The 8,758-nt window shown below is 36.3% G+C and overlaps 1 pseudogene; it reads right to left on the reverse strand.

Moving 5' to 3' along the window:
• Positions 1–7,180: 7,180 nt before the first annotated feature.
• LOC136306543 (prostaglandin E synthase 3 pseudogene) lies at positions 7,181–7,665 on the reverse strand (annotated as a pseudogene).
• Positions 7,666–8,758: the final 1,093 nt, after the last annotated feature.

The following is an 8,758-nucleotide window of genomic DNA, read 5'->3' on the forward strand; positions in this document are numbered from 1 at the left end:
TCTTGGCAAATACACCGTATGTGTGCATATGAAGATTATTTACTCTAAATTTTTGGCTGAGTGTTCTATAGATATCAATTAGCTCGAGTTGGTTGTAGTGTTGTTCAAATATTCTATATCTTAATTGATTTTCTGTCTACTTTTTTTTACCAATTATTAAGAAGTAAATATAAAAATTTGTGATTATAAATGTCGACATTTATTTCTCCTTACTTTTTGCTTCATGAATTTTGAAGCTGTTTCATTACATGCATAATTGTTTAAAATTGTTTCCTCTTGATCAATTATCTTCTTTATCATTATGAAATGTCCTTTTACATCCTTGTAAATATTATTTTCCTTGAACTCTACTTTGTCTAATTCTAATATAGTCATTCTAGCTTTTTAAAAATTAATTTTAGCACAACATATTTTTATAATTATTTTACTTTTAAACTGTTTTACTATTTAAACTATTTTTACCTTTATATATAAAGTGTAATTTTTGTACACAGCATTTACAGGGGTCTTGCTTATTTTTTTAAATTTAATGACCTTTGCCTTTTAACTGGGGTATTTAAATATTTATATTTAATATAATTATCAATGTAGATAAAAGGAAATCTATTATATTGTTACTAGTATATTATTTGTCCTATCTGTTCTTTTTTTTTCTCTCTCTCTCTCTTTTTATGCTTTGGTTTTGGCCAACTGCACATTTTTTTATGATTCTATTGCATTCCTTCTAATCATTTTAGTTGGTTTTTCCCCTAGCTTCAGATAGTTCTCTCATATGCAGAATCTGGCCAAGTCTTGGATGCTGGACATCTCCAGGGTTCTTAATCTCCCCCCCCCTTCTCTCTCTCCAGCTCCCTCCTAACAATGTGATGTTCTACGAGTTCTAGCTGCCTTAGTTTCCTGAACTCTCAGCTTAATCTCCTTAACACTCTGACACTACCAGGCTTTGCCAGGGTTTTTCTTCCCTGCACAGAGGTATGTAGGTAAACTGGGACAAGAGCTGGGACATCAAGGACTTACCTCATTCGTCTGTCATCAATCAGGGATTGTTGTCTGATACCCAATGTCTTGAAGACTTGTTTCGAATGTTTTGTTTATTTTTGGTTTCTTGGTTGTTTCGATCAGGAGGCTAAATCAAATTTCGCCTACTATGTCTTTGCCAGAAGTGATTCTGAGTAGAAGGTGGTGTTACTAACAATCGTGAGTTATTCTCATGCGCATTCCACATGTTTTTAAAGTATGAGTCTGAAGGTTTTCTGAAACTTTTCACAGAATGTCCTGCAATTCATAGCAAAAGTGGTTGGAACTTGTCCTTATGTTAATTAGCTTCAAAATTCATAGTGTCATTAAAAATGTAACCCAGAAACCAATAGCTAATTCTGGCTCCAGTTCAGTAATCTCTGCAAACACTAAGGTAACTTCACTCTCTCAAGAGGTTAGTTAAAAGGAATGCCTGTTAGATTTATTTCATTTTTAGGAAAAAGAGACATCATTGTGGCTTAACAATTACTTAAATCCCTCCTTGATGTAGTCTTATCTTAATCTATAAGCACAGGTCTATGTAATGAAGACTATTATACTGAAGGAAATAAATATATTACTGCTATTGGTAGCTAAATGTGTACTCCAGTGCCTGCAAGATAAAAATACAAAACTAATTTGTCACCATATGTTATCATCTGAAAATATATCTTCCTTGTAGTGCACTCTAAAAATATTACCTTAATAATTCACAACTAATGGCTTTTAAAAGAGAGATGAAGAAAGTCATGTAAATATGCTTACATTTCCCATGTCATTTTTTTTAAAAGGTACTTTTTTTCTTAGTTACTTTCTTAGGTACTTTCTCTCTTATTCTATGATATATTTATCATAAATCAGCAATTTTCCTTTACTCTCTTTTCCAAACCCTTCAGTTTTCAAGAGCATCTGATTTTAGCAATGCCAGTGCCTTAGATTTCTGCATTAGGAGCCGCGTCTCAACATTCTCCAGAGCAAATTCTTAGTGACTATCCAGCTTTTGCTTTTTCTGCACAGTTGATCTTTGCCTCTCAGTCATCTCATTTTTAAATGAATTTCCCAAATTCTTCAGCTATAACAGGTATATAATAGATAAATTCATACATTTACACTTGAATACATATTATATAAGCACAAATATGTATTATATATTAGATTAGAAGAATACATATATATGTATGAATGTGTGTCTGTATAGCTAAATAAACAGATGATAGATAGATAGATATTATATATTTTTTGCCTGGCCTTAATGTTCTTACTTTTAAGAAAAGTTTAAAAAGAGAAAAAAAACATTAAATGTGAAGAACAAAAAGTCATTTGGCTCCCTGGGTGGGAGGGGGGTGCACAGATCTATCAGGTGTTGAATTCTGGCTCCCATTCTCTTGAAGCCAGAGGCCCTGGGAGGGATGTCAATGAGAGTCTTCATAAGCCACTGACTTTCTCCACCTTCTTTTTTCTGCAACCCAGAACAGAATATAATCCCCACTTTAGTCTTCATGTGTCAATTTACAAGGCCCTAACTGACCTCAAGAATCTGAGAGTCTCTCTGCTTCTGGAACACTCTGTGATGTGTCTACTCCCTGTCCCTGCACTGGCTTCCCTAGAGCTCTGTGCCCTTGGTAGCCCTCGGCCTGCGCTTGGCTTCCAGCTTCTGAGGACAGACATGAGCCGCTGCCTGGATTTTCACGTTGACCTTTTCCGGTGTGTTCACCCTGAGAGAAGTGGATCACCCATAACCATTGGTCCCTCAGCTTCCTGAATGCCTTCCCATGATTAAATTGTTAGCTTCTCCATTTCTACACGTTTGTGTCAGTGGTACACTGAATACGCCCATTTTTCTTCTGCAAATCACCCCCTTCCTTTAGGGATGCTTATGGCCATGGAGGCAGGACAAACCAAACCAGGGAAGCAGAGGTTCACAGAGGTGGAAGCTGCCTACCCACTGACCTACTCTACCTTTACCTTCTGCCACAAAATAAGATGAGGGAGGAAAGGAGGGAGGTGAGAGCAGGGAAAATGGCATGGACACTGAATTGAGGCAGGACTTTCGAGAAGCAAAAGAATAGATTCTCAACATGTTTCAGTGACATGGTAGAAAACTGAATGAGTTGAAGGGGAGGCGTCTGGGGAATTGGAGAGGAAGGAAAGGAGACACTTAATTACTTAGGGAGCTGAATGTGACAGTGTTTTATCACAGTAAGAAAAACCCTGTTTTCCTAGGACCATTTCAGCACCTAGTTCTATGAAATGTCTAGCAATCCTTTTTCTTTCTTTTCCCAACAAATGTCTGTAGATGTGTAGGCTTACTGTAAACTGCTTTCATCAGGCAAAGGTGTTGTTGTTCCTTCAACACTTTCCAGGATACCCATTTCAAAATTCTGTGTATGAGAACAGGGCACACACATGAGGACACGGTTGCATGCTACTTTAATGAGAGAGAAAGGAAAAAACTGAGACAAGAGCTGGAAGTTAAGCATAGATGTTGCACATTTTATCTGAGGTGGGGTCTACACGCAGCATCTTGCAGCATGCCATGTGCCAGCAAAGGGAAGATGCAAACACCGATCATTGTGAGAAAACACACATGTTGAGCTTGATTATACAGTCCATATGTGTGCAAAACACCAGTCCACATGGTGGGAGTTTAGTTTTCAGACATGGCAACCTTGTACACAATTGATGGTTACCTCTCTAGCTTCCCCATGAATAGGATGCTTTATCAAGTGCCTTGTAGCTTCCTGTAGCATCTGACGTCCTTGCTTAAATCTTCTCTTGCTGTTCTCTTTGCTTTGCTGTTCCATTTACGAAAAAATTAGCAGGTTACACCTATGTCACCAATGGTACACTTGCTATTTATTTATATCCTTTATTTAGAAATCAGTCAGCTAACTCACCACAGTATTGAAAAGTGCATGCCAGTCTACCGATGTTCGTTTCTATTTCTCTTGTAAGGAAAAAAAAAAGCATCTTCTCTCTGTATTGGGACAATAATAGAGTGAGTTACCAAATTTTTTTATTTTTTACCTCCGAATGAATGAACTAAGCTTCTTCTGCCAGAATGAGAAGGAAGAGTTGACTGGCCATTTTCAAGGTTACATGTCAGTTAGTTATATCCTAAAGAAAGTTCCACAGGCTTGTGATTGCCTATTTCTATGTTGTAGATACAATAGGGGGAAAGAAAAGTGAAATATAGTCCATGCTAATTCCACCACTCAGCATCTTAAATATTTTTCTTCTTTCTTGTCATGCACCATCATTGATGCAGAGCTGACATCCAGTGCAGAAATGACAAGGCTCAGAGGTAGGATGGTGGGATGGGAAAGAGCATCAAGGAAGACAGCTAAGTCTTTCCAAGTTTAAAAGACCAGATCTGAGGACAGAAGGTCTACATGTTGTTAGGTATATAATTGATTATAGTTTTTGAGCATATTTTAAACACAGCGCTCTTGAATATTTCCTCACAAGTGCCTCATAAGTACTTTTTTAAAAGATGATTAAGACTTCTGTACCATTTATAGGATGTCCAAAACTATTTAGCAACACTAGTTGGAAATTTTCCTAAAGTTGGCCTAGTTAATTAGGACAGACTATTAGACACTCTCAATTTCACAGTGTGGTAAAAATTTCATAGACACTCTTGTTGGCTTGTGTGCCCAATGCACAGACACACACATTTTCTATTGGTGGCATAAGGAAATGAAATGACATCTTAATTAGTGTCAGGAAGTATGAACTCCAGACCTGACTGTGCTATCAGCATGTGATCTTGGGCCAGTTACTTAACTTCCCCAGACCTGGACCTCCTGCTCTGTGAAATGACCGTGAGAGAAGGGGCTCAGCTGAGGCCTTTCCCTTCAAGGTCCTTTGTGAGAGATTTGCTTTTAACTCCTTCCTAAGCACCTGTGACACAGCATTCCCTGAGAGGAGGGACTGTCTCTAGGAGAATTATTTTGTTTTTATTTGCACTTGTCTTCCCATGAAATGTTTGTCCAGGACCCAAGTGTAACTTTAATCAGACTTAAAATAATAAATACCTGGTTACAATGTATACCTCTTAAAAATGAGAACCTAGAGAAAAAAATTTTTCTGAATTTCATAAAACATTATTTTCTGAGTCATTTATCTCTGAGATGAGAGAAAAAATTTCAGTATTTTAGACTAACAAAAAGAATTCAAGTATATTTAGCTCAGTTTATTTTTTTGTCTTGATTTTGCTGCCGATGTCTTGAGTCTAAATGTGAATTAATTTGTCAACAAGTTCAGAGTTCTAATGACAATACATTTTTTAAAAATCCTTATCTAAAGAGTATGACTCTTACCTGGCTGCTTTGGTTGACATATTACCTCCCATTTCTCTCTTTCAATAGTGGCAGTGTCCTGAGGGGGATTGGCATTTATCTCTGTAGGAAGCTGGATTCCACTTTACTTTTTCTTTGGTCTTACCATATCATTTACCAGCACATTATCTCTGTTACAGAAAATAAATGAAATTTCAGGTTTTTGATGAAATGTCATGTTGAAATAGATGGTCCAAAAGTCTATATTTACATGACTGACTCCTGTCTGAAAAAGGACATGATAAATGTTTCATGTATATAAACTGAAGAATGATGGATTTAATGATCATACCCTTACCAGGGAATGTTATTTGGGAATAATTAAATGTTCCATCATTTGCAAGTCTAAACAGTCCATTGTTACTTCCTGTTTTGGTCTGTCAACAGATCCTTCCATTTTCTAAAGGGAATTTATCATTAAAACAATTAAAGTGATAACAAGCATCCCACCAGAGAGTGTTGGCATGGACACATTTCACGGGTCTCTCATTCACAGCCACAGTCTAGGAAAACTTAATTTCTATATGAGTTTGCTTCATGAATGAAAAACATGACAAGCATTGTTTAAAGGCTACAGGTAGATATTAATCTTCAGGTATTAAATAGGTTCTCTGCTTGAAGAGTTGCATAAGCTTTTTGTCAGATATAAAAGCACACGGAATAAAAATAAAATTATACAAAAACTGTTTTATAATTAAATAATGATGTCACAGTTTTTTGCTGATCTTTATATTGTTGAGCTTGTTATACTTTAAATTCCTTTTTAAATCTTAACTATTGTCAAGCATTTCAAAATAATCTTATATGTGAAGATACTATATATAAGTACTCATATATATATATACTCATTATATATATATAAAGATGCTTTAGTAAAAAATTTAATATTTGACTACTCTAGGTCTTGGTCTTTTAGGCTGCAAAATGGTGGTGGAAAGAAGGTGTTGAACTAGAGAATATATTCCTTGAGATATTTCAATATATTTGTATTAAATTTTTAAAAAGTCATTAGAAAGAATGTAGATGTTTTATAAGGATCCCTACTGTCATGGACATAAATTGAGGTTTTCAGTCCTGGTACAAGCTAATCCAAAAAAAGAAATAAAAAATTTAATGTCACATTAACACTTTCACTCATTTTCCATACTGACAGTGCCAATACCAATACAGTCTAAATGTACAGACTCTCAAGCGACAATGTATACAGCCTTTCTTCATCCTCTGTACTAAGAGATATACAAATTTAAGGGCCAAACAATGCCACATGTCCAGGCTTCAGACACCGTCTAAGTTGGGGCACTCACTTGTTTTAGCTAAGGTACGTTTGAAACACCAACAAGTGATCACTTATGTACAATAATGGGAAGTACATTTTTGAAAAAATGAAATTTTGGTAGAATAACATAGCAGAAGAACAGCAGGTCACGAGTGTAAGATATCAACCAATTTATTTCAGCCAGTTGAAGTCCATGTTCTAAAATCTGAAACGTGGTTATGTTTCTGTAGTTCCAGAGCTTCCTGTCATGTCAGCATCTATGAAGCAAAGAAGCCTAGGTGAAAAGGTTTTATTTCTCACAACTGCTGTATCATTCATTCTTAGACCTCAACAGCATCCTGGAAGATTGAGAAATGTTCATGCATAAGGGGATTGCCTTCACTGACTTAAAATTAGTCCATATAATGAATGAAGACTTTCAGAAAGTAAACAGGTTGAAAAAATACATTGAAGGAGGCAAATGTAGCCTCTGCCTTCATAGAGCTATGGACTCAGAAATTCTCTCAGTTAGGAAATCTTGCAGAGAAGTTATTTTCTTTCTCAAAATTCAGTGAGGGCAACATCCCTTTCTCCAGGGCTGTATACTTTTATCATCACTGCCTTGTCAATCATCTGCTCTATCTACTTCTGGTAAATGTGTACCCTCATCACTACCTGCGTGGTTCATCACCTCAGAGACACAATCAAAATGAGACATGGCTCCATCTGAACCACCTTCCCAGTCTTCCCAATTACTGATTCCCTTACTAAGCCAATGCAGCTTTGCCCTTTCTCTCGCTAACCTTAGCCATGACTGGCCATATTCTTCTTTTCCTAAACAACGTTGTATTGATTTGTTTGTTTCTCTATGCTTGAAACCCTTTGGATCGATACAGTTAATCCATGAAAATGTTTAAAATCATCACTTCATCCAACACAACTGAATGTAAGTTTAGATTCTTCAAATTATACACTAACATTTTTACTGTCTTCAACACCGATTTCATTGAAGACATAGTACCTTCAATACCACTTGGCTGAAGCAAGCTGCATTGTGGACGGGGTGGTAGGGGGTTGAAAGAATGGGTGGGCGGGCCTTTCCCGCAGCAGGACTGGGCCATGGGTTCCTCTCCCTGATCCTTGGTGTGGCCTCTTCTCACTTCCCTCAGATGATAGCAACAGGGGCTCCACCTGGGTCCCCAGCATGCACAGTGTGGGGAGAGCTGCTCCTGCCATCAGGAAAAGAGGAGAAGCTAGGAAAAAGGAATGAACATGCATGTGTGCCAGCCACCAAGGGTAGTGATAGTTATATTTAAATCATATATTATTTACATGTCTTTATATCAGATTAATTGCTTTTTAGCCTTTTGGCTAAGATAAAGTATATTTATATCAGATTAATATAACTTCTTTTTCATGAAATGCTTCTTTTTTTTATTTACAAGACAAGAAAAAATTTCCCAAACTCTATCAAAGTGTTTGTCCTCATGTTTTAGATCTTTGTACACATTTCTTTCTCTTTTCCTCTTTAGATAGATAAATAGGTAAGTAGGTAGAAAGATAGATAAATAGATAGATAGATAGATGATAGATAGATGATAGATAGATAGATAGATAGATAGATAGATAGATAGTATGTAGATATAATAATCTTAAATAATGGCATTGTCAATGCATTAGTAAAATATATGAATGACAAATTATGTAACAGTTGTGTTAAAGGCTCCCAACCCTTATTACTTGTACAATTATGTTTACATAAATTGTTTTCATATAACTATGTTATATGATTACTTACATTAATTAGTCAACACCTCACTAGTTCTGTGATGAGGTCCTAGAAGTAAAAATGACTAGATAAATCATCAGGAAAGCTTGGTCACATTCCTGACCAAATTGTATCATTGAATTATTGATTCAGATATTACCCAATTAATTGTGAAGATGACTGAAAACACCAGATGAATCGTCCCACGGCTAACAGATTTGGACTGCCTTGTATGTGCTGTGTGATCCATTTGTGGAAGCCCGAACATTTGTAGATAGGTAAGACAGGCTGGGCATGGCCAAATGGCTTTTCCAAGTTAGGGAAATCATGGCTGGCCATTTAAAACTATATTTCAGTGCAGTGGCAAAGGAATGACTA

The sequence above is a fragment of the Saccopteryx bilineata genome, chromosome 5 (assembly GCF_036850765.1).
Source record: "Saccopteryx bilineata isolate mSacBil1 chromosome 5, mSacBil1_pri_phased_curated, whole genome shotgun sequence".
Taxonomy (NCBI): Eukaryota; Metazoa; Chordata; class Mammalia; order Chiroptera; family Emballonuridae; genus Saccopteryx; species Saccopteryx bilineata.